This window comes from Bubalus kerabau, chromosome 4, assembly GCF_029407905.1.
Source record: "Bubalus kerabau isolate K-KA32 ecotype Philippines breed swamp buffalo chromosome 4, PCC_UOA_SB_1v2, whole genome shotgun sequence".
NCBI classification, from domain to species: Eukaryota; Metazoa; Chordata; class Mammalia; order Artiodactyla; family Bovidae; genus Bubalus; species Bubalus kerabau.
Window position 1 is genome coordinate 194,485 of NC_073627.1, and position 12,891 is coordinate 207,375.

General features: G+C 45.2%; 1 pseudogene; it reads left to right on the forward strand.

Annotated features, from left to right (window-relative positions):
- Nucleotides 1-525: 525 nt before the first annotated feature.
- LOC129648517 (40S ribosomal protein SA-like) lies at nt 526-8,500 on the forward strand (annotated as a pseudogene).
- Nucleotides 8,501-12,891: the final 4,391 nt, after the last annotated feature.

Sequence of the window (12,891 nt, forward strand, 5' to 3'; positions counted from 1 at the left end):
CTCCTTCCCTCTCCATACAAGGCCGGTCCTTTCCCGGGTGGCCCAAGGCGTGGCCTGTCCCTCCTCTTGGGAACTCTAAGTCATCAACTCTCTTTTCGAGGACAGTTGTCTCCTGATCTGTTTGCCTTATTATACCTCCAATTTCCTATTAATACACTATATTTTAAATTAGCCAAGAATGGCAGCACACTCTGTAGACACAGAGTGTCTTATCTGAACACACTCAATTAAGTGTGGACAAACGAAGAATGAATTAGGACACTTCTTGAAATGGTTTACTCATTTCAAAAAGTTCAACATTTCAAGAAGTGTCCTCAATCAGTTTAATGTTTGATTGTGTGTTAAGCGTGTGTTTTGTGTTTCCTGCCTGGTTAGCTTCCTCTGGGCCAGCTGTGCTTTCTTTCACCAACTGTTTCTCCTGACAAAATTACTTGCAAGCACAACTGAAATTCAGAATAAGCTCAAATCGTTCCCTACAGGGCAGGCATCTTAGAGCAAAACTTACTGCAGCGCTGCTAGGGCGTCATGTCTTTCTCCAAGTTGGCTGAGAACGAGCAGAGTAGGACTCGTGTGGTTAGTCCCTCTGTTGTGTCCAGCTCCTTGTGACCCCTCCTTTGAGAGGAGCTTGGCGGGCTACAGGCCCTGGAGTCCCAAAGAGTTGGACACGACTGAGCGACTATATATTCTTCCGGATTCTTTCCCGTTACAGGTCGTCACAAGATACTGAGTACAGCTCCCTCACTACACAGCAGCTCCTTGTGCCACCCGGTGTACATACAGCAGTGCGTGCGTACTGACCCCAAACTCCTGACTCGCCTCTCCCCACACCCCCGTGTCCTCTTTGGTACCATAAGCGTGTTTTCTATGTCTGTGACTCGACCTCTGCTTTGTAGATAAGCTCATCTGTATCATTCTTCAGTATTCCACATGTGTGATGTCATACGATGCTTGTCTCTTTCTGTCTGACTTACTTCACTTAAAGTGAAATCACCATGTTCATCCATGTTGCTGCAAATGTCATTATTTCATTTGATTTTATGACTAATTTTCCATTGTATATATATTCCACATCTTCTGGAGCAAGCACTTCTTAGACTGTACAGCTTGACTTACTTAAAAGGAACAAAAACTGTGAGTAAACCTAAGTTATTTTAGAGATGGAGCATTTCTCTGCAATGATTCATATAGCATTAACTAGCATTTAATGGATTAGGAGACCAAGAATAGTAGGTAAAATTGGTGTGTGGTTTTGTTTTCTGTCACTTATGTCAAGGTCTCATGCTGCTGCTGCTGCTAAGTCGCTTCAGTCGTGTCCAACCCTGTGCAACCCCATAGATGGCAGCCCACCAGGCTTCTCCGTCCCTGGGATTCTCCAGGCAGGAACACTGGAGACGGTTGCCATTTCCTTCTCCAATGCATGAAAGTGAAAAGTGAAAGTGAAGTCGCTCAGTCCTGTCCGACTCATATCAGGGTTAAATTATATTCACAAAATACAGATTTCTTCTGTTCTATTCTTGATTCTTTAAAATTATGTGGTATTTTTGCAGTCAGTTGTTCTTTGCTTGCATAGCCTTCACATGATTTTCAGAAGTAATTCTTGAAAAAAATTTATTTTATAGACTTCCTTGCTTATTTTTCTTTTGTTACAGCTGCTTTAAATATTAGTCTTGAGAATTCATGTTTTACCAGAAAGTAGTCAATTTCCTGAATATTCTAGTATATTTGCAGTGTATATAAAGGGGTTTATATTTACTTTGTGGGTGGGTATGAGATAATATGAAATATACATTGGACCTGCTGTCTGACACAGGACCAGCGTGCCAGGCCTAAATGTCTTGAAGTTTCCTGGGCGATAGAAATGTCTTTTGGTTTGTTTTCTTTGTATGTTTCCTGAAAGTGTTAATTTTGCTTTTTCCTGGTAGGAAATGATTACCGTCATAACAGACATTTTGAGGATTATTGCTGAGGTTTGTTAGTACAATTCTATGCACCCTTTATTTTAAGGCTTGTGAGTAGTTTCATTTCGCTCTCTCTCTCTTTTTTTAGTTTCAGCTCTAATACATGCATTTTCTGTCTCAGTTGAATGCCCCACATATTCAAGGAGGTCTCTTCACTCTGGCTGGTGAGGATTCTCAGCCCCACATGAATGTTGGACACTTTTCAATCCATTCAGTTCAGTTCATTTCAGTCACTCAGTCATGTCCAACTCTTTGCAACCCCATGAACCGCAGCGTGCCAGGCCTCCCTGTCCATCACCAACTCCTTGAGTTCACCCAAACTCATGTTCATTGAATTGGTGATTCTATCCAACCATCTCATCCTCTGTCATCCCTGTCTCCTCCTGCCTTCAATCTTTCCCAGCATTAGGGTCTTTTCTAATAGTTAGCTCTTCAAATCAGGTGGCCAAAGCATTGGAGTTTCAGCTTCAGCATCAGTCCTTCCAATGAACACCCAAGATTGACCTCCTTTAGGATTTACTGGTTGGATCGCCTTGGTGTCCAAGGGACTCTCAAGCATCTTCTCCAACACCACAGTTCAAAAGCATCAATTCTTCTGTGCTAAGCTTTCTTTATAGTCCAACTCTCACATCCATACATGACTACTAGAAAAACCATAGTTTTGATTAGAAGGACTTTTGTTGGCAAAGTACCATCTCTGCTTTTTAATATGCTGTCTAGGTTGATCATAACTTTCCTTCAAGGATAAGTATATTTTCCTTTCATGGTTGTAATCACTATCTGTGGTAATTTGGGAGCCCCCCAAAATAAAGTCAACCACTGTTTCCACTGTTTCCCCATCTATTTGTTGAGCTATTTCAAATCCTAAAAGATGATGCTGTGAAAGTGCTGCACTCAATATGCCAGCAAATTTGGAAAACTCAGCAGTGATCACAGGACTGGAAAAGGTCAGTTTTCATTCCAATCCCAAAGAAAGGCAATGCCAAAGAATGTTCAAACTACCGCACAATTGCACTCATCTCACACACTAGTAAAGTAATCCTCAAAATTCGCTAAGCCAGGCTTCAGCAATACATGAACTCTGAACTTCCAGATGCTCAAGGTGATTTTAGAAAAGGCAGAGGAACCAGAGATCAAATTGCCAACATCCCCTGGATCATCAAAAAAGCAAGAGAGTTCCAGAAAAGCATCTATTTCTGCTTTATTGACTATGCCAAAGCCTTTGACTGTGTGGATCACAACAAACTGTGGAAAATTCTGAAAGAGATGGGAATACCAGACCACCTGACCTGCCTCTTGAGAAACCTATATGCAGGTCAGGAAGCAACAGTTAGAACTGGACATGGAATCACAGACTGGTTCCAAATAGGAAAAGGAGTACATCAAGGCTGTATATTGTCACCCTGCTTATTTAACTTACATGCAGAGTACACCATGAGAAACGCTGGGCTGGAGGAAGCACAAACTGGAATCAAGATTGCTGGGAGAAATATCAACAACCTCAGATATTCAGATGACACCACCCTTCTGGCAGAAAGTGAAGAGGAACTAAAGAGCCTCTTGATGAAAGTGAAAGAGGAGAGTGAAAAAGTTGGCTTAAAGCTCAACATTCAGAAAACGAAGATCATGGCATCCAGTCCCACTCAATGCATAGGTCTCCAGTAATAATTCTTTCCTCAAAAGTTGTTCCTGCCCAGCCTTGTGGAATTTCACCTGTGTGTGATCAATGAAAGAGACTCAGTGGACTCATTACGCACTTGGAATAATTCTTTCTGTCTGAGTAGCTCTCTCTTATCAATGCCCTGCCCCCACACATATCACCTGCTGTGCCTCCCTGGCTCACCTGTGTTCTCAGATCAGGGCTTTGCTGGGCTGTATCTGGCTTCCCCTCCCTGTACCTGCAGCATGGAAATTGCCTGAAGGCAGACAGCCAGGAGTCTTCAGATGGATTTGTGTATCCATCTGCACTCTAGGAACTTAGTTCTGCATGGCCTGCTGTCCAGGACCTGAAAACAGTTGTTCCGAGTATTTTGTTCAGCTTTCTAATTACCAGTGCCAGGTGAGGATGTTCAGATACTGTTCCTCTTAAAGCTGGAAGTGGAAGTCACATTTTATTTTTACAGACACTCTTTGAATCAGTAATTCTAAATCAGGTAACCGTATATGTTTGAAAGTATCTTTTGCTTCATTTTCTGTGTTTTGCTCTTGCAAATGTAAAAACAAAACCAAATATCAAGAGACACACTAAAACAGGTTTTGTTTTCTGTTTTTCCTGGTTGAACTTTATGCCAACAAATCCTAGGTAAGGACTTAGGAAGCTTCCTAAATCAAGGCACCAGCAAGATCACGGGATCTGCAATCAACAGGGATCTTAATGGTACCAGAGAGCCTTTTTTTTTTTTTTTTGTCCATGCTGTAGGAGGTGGATGCAGTAGTTGAGGGACCACAGGGATCCCAGGACCTTAATGACACCAGTGAGCCAGCTAAAATACAGGAGGCTGAGGCCAGGTACAGCACGTTTGGCCAATGTGAGCTGAAACATATTTAACTCTGAATTTCCAGAACCATAACCTCAAACAAAATGTTCACCTTCTTCTGATATTCACATGGAAAGATTGCACAGAATCTTTTACCCAGAAATTCTACTTCCATGGAAGAAAGCCACCAGGGAGATTGCTTGGAGAATTTAAGAGATGTGTGGTTTTTAGGTGGAGAAAGAGGAAGTGAGTAAATGGCAAGTGTGGTTCAGAAACAGAAAGGGGTCTGTGCAAACACAGCAGGCTCTCTTTGGTGGAGGGCAGGCTGTGCACTCGCTACTCCTTCCCCCTTTTGCTGAGCTCACTTTTATCATGTTTTAGGTAGCTCCAATGAAAACTTCAAGTACGGGGTCTTCCCTGGTGGTCCAGTGGTTAAGAATCTACCTTGCAGGGCAGGGGACACTGGTTCGATCTCTGGTCCCCAGATGACCCCACATGCCACAGAGAAATTAAGTCTGTACACCGCCAATACTGAGCCCAGGCCTCCTAGAGCCCAGCACTCCACAGCAAGAGAAGCCGCCAAAGTGGGAAGCCCAACCACCCAACTAGAGCACAGGCCCTGCTCTCTATAAGTAGAGAGAGCCTGTATGGAGCAAAGAAGACCTGGGGCAGCCAAAAATAAATAAAATTATATTTAAACAAAAATCCCTTCAAGTACAGTCACTCTCAATGGCTCAAGTAACTCCTGCTCGATGTTCTCAGCACACTGGCGTATGGGGTCTACAGGAACCCCCTCCTCCCGTGAAGGTCCAACGTTTCCATTGACCACGTGTCTCCACCACTGTGCTGTGCCATCTCCCCACTCACCTCTGCACAGAACTGCTTCTGATGGTATCACTCTTTAGGCAGGGGAGTCATTCTTGTGAATCATCATCTAAGAATTAATATCTCACCTGCAACTTTATTTCTACATTCCTTAAAAGGAGTTCCTTAAAATCCCAATTGTATTCCTCAAAAGAGCGTTTTAACAAAATCTTGATTTGAACACCTATGTTTTTATTTACCAACTTTTATGTCCCCTTCATTGTGTCCTGCGCTCTGGCTCAGCCTCTCTCTCCGCCTCTGCTCTTGGCCTCTCATGAAACAGCATACAGGATGTATTAGTTGCATCCGCCCTCCCCTCTCACTGGCTCTTTTCCATCCTCCCTTGTCTCTCCGTGACATGTGTAACTATGTGCACATCACTATTACCGTGACACCCTCCCCTCCCTTGGGAAGCCTGTTATTACCTTCCTGCTTCTTTCTCTGCTGCCCCGTGTGTGTCCCTGCCCAACACTCACAGCAGCTTCACAGCAGGCGCTCTCCCTCACTCTTCTCTCCAGAGTTCCTGCTGGAATTTCTGGACACCACCTCCCAAGTATTTACCTCTGACTCTGACTTCTTCTTCCCTGGTGGGGCCTGTAGCATCTTCCCCTGAATGAAGATCACAGATAAAAGCTAAATTTTCCTTCTTCCCCAGCTACCTTAGACTCCCCTGTGGATGTCTCCTTCTCATCCAGTGATTCAATATCATCCATGAACCATTTTTCTATACTCAACCATCTATCGGGCCATATTGATACCATCTCCAGGGGAGTGGGTGGAGCAATGATGGGCAATGTTGAGATGGCAGGTAGAGGCCAGGCCAGGCAATGAGGGCGTGAGAATGAAGGGCAGTGATAAGAAGAGGAGCGGATTATAGAGAAGTCAAAAGGGCAGAAGAGGTTGGTGAATGTTTTTAAAAACACATCAGGGAAATATCTGGGAGAGGAGAGGTTGAGTCTTAAGGAAAGAGAAATGATCATTGCACAGCTCCTCGGGGGGAGGAGGGTGGGGAATCCAGCAACGTGCTAGTTTACCAGCAACATCCTATCAGATGCTGTATTTCAGTTGGAAATACTTCAGGCTACAAGTCCATTAGATTTGTAGAAATTCCTAATGCATTAGAAATTGATACATTTTCCTGCAATGGAATAAATTAGGCTACGGTTATGCATTACATTGTTTTCTGTAATGTCAAGATGTCATTTTATATTAGTGTTTATTCCAACGTGGACCAGTAAAGCGTATTATAGTACATCATCTATTCAGTGGACTGATTTGTGGAAAATAGTGTCCCAAGAGAGAATATTCCCCAAGATAGTGTCAGCTGAATATAAGGAAGATACCATAAAACATTGTGCACAGTGTGCGACCATTTATGGTTTTAAATGTGGCTGTGTGCTCACACTCCGTCACGTCCAACACTTTGTGACACTATGGACTGTAGCCCACCGGGCTCCTCTGCCCATGGCGATGCTCCAGGCAGGGATACCAGAGTGGGTTGTCATTTCCTGCTCCAGAAGATCTTCCAGACCCAGGGATGCCATCTGAGTCCCTTATGTCTCCTGCACAGGGAGGTGGGTTCTTTAACACTAGCACCACATGTGGAGTGAAGAAGAAATAGATATTCGTAGTTGCTTGTGTCCATAAAATGACACTCTGGGACGTCTCTCTTGATCCAGGGGCTAAGACTCTGCTCTCTCACTGTAGGGGCCTGAGTTCAATCCCTTGTCATGAAACTAGACCCCACATGCCACAGCTAAGAGTTCCCATGGCAAAGGTCCCGTGGACACAGCCAAATAAATACTTAGAAAAAATAAATAAACCTCTGGAAGCTATTCCTGAGAAACAAAACACGTGGCTGACTGTGGAAGCAACAGGGACTTGACAAGAAGGGAGGGGGTAGGAAGAACAATGTAATATGAAGTATTTTATATTTCTAGGTTCTTGAACCTTGTACATGTATTATAAGTTTCTCAGAAATGCCAAGACATTACAACAAAATTCTAAACCACTAAAGAATAAAACTCACAGCGTTATTTCTACAAACTGAATGAAAGTCAAGTTTGTTTTATCAGAAAGATTATCTGGCTTCTCTAACATATCTTCTCAGGCTTTTCCCATGCTACCCAGACAGTGGTCCATATGGCACTGTCTGGATTCTTATCATAACTTAAAGTGAATCTTTTACAGTATTCTTGGTCCTTGATGTCCCGCAAATGAAGGACGACACCATCACGTTCCTTGCAGCAGGGGCCCACTTAGGTAGCACCGACCTTTACTTCCAAATGGAGCAGTACATCCACAGAAGGAAAATTGGCGGCATTTACATTAGGAATCCGAAGAGAACCTGGGAGAAGCTTCTGTAGGCAGCTCATGCCATCGTTGCCACTGAAAACCCAGCTGCTGTCCCTGCTGCATCCTCCAGGAACCCTCACCAGCGAGCTGAGCTGCAGTTTGCTGCCGCCGCTCCTCTGGTCGGCCGCTTTGCTCCTGGAGCCTCCACTAACCAGACCCAGGCAGCTTCCAGGAGCCAAGACTCCTGGTGGTTATGAGCCCAGGGCTGACCGCCGGCCTCTCCCAGAGGCATGTATGTGAACTTCTTACCATCGGTCTGTGTGACACGGACTCTCCTCTGCACTCTGGAGACCACCCATTCCCGGCAACCAGGGAGCTCAGTCGGTGGGTCTGACTTGGCGGATGCTCACCCGGGAAGTTCTGCCCAGCGCACCGTTTCCTGTGAACACTCTTGGGAGGTCGTGCCTGATCTCTACGTTTGCAGCTTCTGAAGAGATTAAAAGGGAAGAGCAGGTGGCAGCTGAGCAAGCTCTGACCAAGGAGGACTTCACCGTGAATGGGTCACTTCAGCAGCTGAGTGCAACGCTACTGGATCTGAGGTGCTGGCCTACTCCACAGGCGGGCAGGCGAGCTCGCTGCCTACTCCGCAGTTCCCCCTGAAGGCTGGCCTGCAGCGCCCACTGCTCAGGCCACTCACTGGACGGGTAGGCACAGCACTGCGTGGGCTTCAGCTGTTCTTTCACAGGCTCTTTTCTTGGGTGGGGGCTGTGCTGGGTCCTTGCTGCTGCGCAGGTGTGCTCCGGTTGCGGTGAGTGGGGAGCACTCTGGTTGTGGTGCCTGGCCTTCTCGTTGCAGCGGCTTCTCTTGCTATGGAGCGTGGGCCCCAGGGCCCCCAGGCTTCAGTGGTGGCAGAGCATGGGCTCAGGAGCTGTGGCCCCCAGTCTGTGGAGCACAGGCTCAATGGTTGTGTTTCATGGCCTTAGTTCCTCTGAGGCACATGGGATCTTACTGGACCAGGGATTGAACTCATATCTCCTGCATCAGCAGGTTTCTTTACCATGAGGCATTATGGAAACCCCACAAACTCTTAAAATGGAAATTGGATGACAGAAAATAAGCAGCTTCTAAATAAATAAATATGTCTACTCGTGAGGATGTTCTGTGACTTTTGCTTTTTTTCTTTTCACATAAGATGAAAATTTCCTAATTCATAATTCATTATGTTCTTCCCTCAAACAACATTTGCAGTTGCTAATTTTATTAGCTAAGCTTGATCCAATTTTTAAAATACTTTTCTCCCACTTTCCCCTACGCACTGTACATTCTTTATCAATTGATATAATATTATATCATTGTTCAGTCACTCAGTCATGTCCAACTCTTTAGACCCCATGGACTGCCGCACACCAGGCTTCCCTGTCCTTCACCATCTCCCAGAGATTATATTTATATACTTCATATGGATAGGAGGATAATCAGTTGGCTTCATCCTTGAATTATTTCTCTGAATCTGACATATTAATATGCTAGTAAGATATAAGACACTTGACTGACTTCAGCATAATAAAAAACAATAGAATCAGGTGACCATATCTTAAGACTGATTATAAAAGCAGCAGCCATGTTGATAAGGAGCAGTGACACGGGCGGGGGTTGGGCATTTTAAGTGGTGAGAGAGAGGGGCTCTGGCCTCAGGGATTTAAAGGGCTGCTTGAAAACAGAGTGGAACTCGGCTCAGTGGATGGACCTCCTGGGAGTCACTTCCCAGGGACATGCAAGACAGAGTCCTGAGCATCCTGAGTGCCCACAAAGTGGTCTGAAGCTGCAGCCAGGGCACTCCTCTGCATATCAGTGGAGATGGTAGCTGTATTGTGTGTCTGTACGAGTCTGTATAAGGTGACCCTGCATGCAGAAAAGTAAATTTGACTACATGGCAGATGGCCTCAGTTCTAATAGTAAGATCTTTTCTTAAATCAATTTCTTTCTCCTCTCAGCTTCTCCATCTGAAAGGAGTTACTCTTCATTAAACCCATTCTCTTTTAATTCCCTTCTTCAAAGCCTCAAATTTTGTAGCTTTTTTTTTCAGTAACTATCTTTCCATGTTTATTCCTCAGACAACATAAGCAAGAGTAAAATTTTCTTATTGGACTTTAAAGATAAACAAATACTTTTAAAATCAGACGTTCCAAAAGTTCTAAATTCATTTATGTTCTCACTTTAGTATCTTCAATCATAAGTCTGTAATGAGCATTTTTACCTGACTCACCTGGAGAAATATCAATAACCTCAGATATGCAGGTGACATCACCCTTATGGCAGAAAGTGAAGAGGAACTAAAAAGCCTCTTGATGAAAGTGAAAGTGGAGAGTGAAAAAGTTGGCTTAAAGCTCAACATTCAGAAAATGAAGATCACTTCTTGGCAAATAGATGGGGAAACAGTGGAAACAGTGTCAGACTTTATTTTGGGGGGCTCCAAAATCACTGCAGATAGTGACTGCAGCCATGAAATTAAAAGACGCTTACTCCTTGGAAGGAAAGTTATGACCAACCTAGATAGCATATTGAAAAGCAGAGACATTACTTTGCCAACAAAGGTCCGTCTAGTCAAGGCTATGGTTTTTCCAGTGGTCATGTATGGATGTGAGAGTTGGACTGTGAAGAAAGCTGAGCCCCGAAGAACTGATGCTTTTCAACTGTGGTGTTGGAGAAGACTCTTGAGAGTCCCTTGGACTTCAAGGAGATCCAACCAGTCCATTCTGAAGGAGATCAGCCCTGGGATTTCTTTGGAAGGGATGATGCTAAAGCTGAAACTCCAGTACTTTGGCCACCTCATGTGAAGAATTGAATCATTGGAAAAGACTCTGATGCTGGGAGAGACTGGGGGCAGGAGGAGAAGGGGACGACAGAGGATGAGATGGCTGGATGGCATCACCGACTTGATGGACATGAGTTTGAGTGAACTCCGGGAGTTGGTGATGGACCGGGAGGCCTGGCGTGCTGTGATTCATGGGGTCACAAAGAGTCGGACACGGCTGAGCAACTGAATTGAACTGAACCTGATTAAAACACAACTCTAGGGGGTGATTGGTGGCGGGACTCCACAGACCCCTGGAATTTTGAACTCTCGACAGTTAGATCTCCTTTTACCGAAGTGTTAGCAGCCAATGGAGCAAGGCGCATATAGTGCCAGATTACAGGGCTGACAGCGGGGAAAAGACAGTTTATTGATGGTAGAAAAGATCTGCCTTCTGACAAGCAGCCGCCTCTCACAGTGAGGCAAACCGGAAGTGCCTGCAGAGGCAGAGCCGCGTGCGCAGGGAGAGTGATGCTTCAGCCACACCAGTTATCAGCGCAGCCTTCAGAAAGGGGTCGTTCCTTGACCTGACTCCTGCTTCCTGTTTCTTTAACTCCCTGTGCTTCAGGGGCTGCTCTGCTGAGTTGGACTCCCCTTTGCTTTTCCTAGATCTCCTTGGGGCCTTCTCACAAGGCCCGGCAGCAGGCAGGAAGCAGCGACGCCATTGGGCAGGTCTGCTCCTGTAACTCCTCTGGCAGCCGTGCGGCTGGGACAGCGCGCTGAGGGTCCACCGTCCCTCTCATGGGACCAGAGGTCGGAATGTGATGGGACCAGAGGTCGGAATAGGGAAGATGGAAGGGCTGCCTTTGCTTTATTTCACTCCCGGGCCAGGAGCTCTTAACCGGAGGGATTTGGAGAGCCCAGGGAGCCTGTGCCCTCCCTGAAAGTGAAAGTGAACGTGAAGTATCTCAGTCGTGTCCGACTCTTTCTGAACCCGTGGACTGTAGCCTACCAGGCTCCTCCGTCCATGGGATTCTCCAGGCAAGAATACTGCAGTGAGTTGCCATTTCCTTCTCCAGGGGATCTTCCGGACCCAGGGATCGAACCCAGGTCTCTGACATTGCAGGCAGACACTTAAACCTCTGAGCCACCAGGGAAGCCCAAGTGATGCATAAAATGCGTCTGTGAACAAACTTTTGTTCAGAGAAGAGTAAAGGCCCTGGAGTCACCCCTTCAGAATATTTTATCTTTGTTCCTAGTCTCTACAGACCCTGTGCGTTGAAGCAAAACACTGCTGAAGTGATTTCATCACACTTCCACTGCGCCAGTCCCTAGTAAACCCAGCTTTCAGAATCAAGAGAAGCTGGTGGCTGACAAGGCTTAAAAACATCCTTTGGAGTTCCTAGAATCAAGAGCACTTGACTGTACTCTATTGGAACGTTTTCAGGTCTAGTAATTTGCTTTTTGCTTGTGAGCAGCTAGGTCAAATTGTTTCCAAACAAGAAAACCAAACTAAACTCTATGTGTCTGACCAGGGTCACAGGACACACACTACTTTAGGGCGGGTCCCAGGTCGGCCTGAGATTTTGTCATTACCAGGAATCAAAGTAGCAAAGAGCATCTGTGACACAAACCCTAAAAGCGTTTTATTATTGGATAATTTGGGTTGGGACGGTTCCCTAGAGAAGAGAATGGCAACTCACTCCAGTGTTCTTGCCTGGAGAATTCCGTGGGCAGAGGAGCATGGCGGGCTACAGTCTAAGAGATCACAAAGGGTCGGACACAACTGAGTAACTTTCACTTTCTGTTTTCAGTTTGGATCTATGGAGAGGTAAAGTCTTTTCTGTGGATATTTGTAAATGCTTCCTGCAGATCCAGTTATATGGCTTTGTGTTCTTCTGGAATTGCTCCCATGACATTGATCTGGACTTCATACACTTATGTACCAAATTACTTTGTTTTCTGTGCAATGGTGGTAAAACAGCTTAAAAGCAAGTAAACAAGCCAAAGCCTGTGAACTGTTTCAAACAGGCTGAAAGCGCCACCTACTGTCCAATCTGTAGAGGTGCCCGAGGAATGTAGTCTGAGCCTATGGACTGAGGGCCACAGGAACTAGGATATTAAGGTAAATTAGACTCACATCTAACTATACTCTCTACTTATATGCTATTCATAACGAGTTATGTAGTTATATTTATGCTCTCTCCTGAGCATTCTCAATCTTTGGTTACAGAAAGTAAGATATTGAAAATCACTGAACTGTGGCAGATGTAAGAACCAGTATCAGGCTGTCATATGCTTTCCACGGGTCCCGATTATCCCACACCAAAATGCCTTTTGAGTTCTGGAGTAAAAATGCGCTTTGCCACTTATTCCTAGTAACAGCTGAGGCCCAGAGTTCCCTGAGTGGCCCCTCCTGCTGGGGACTTGACTGTATTTATTTTACATGTGTTTAAGAGATGACAGAAAAAGAGAAAGCTCTAAAATGGCAAAAGCTTTCAGG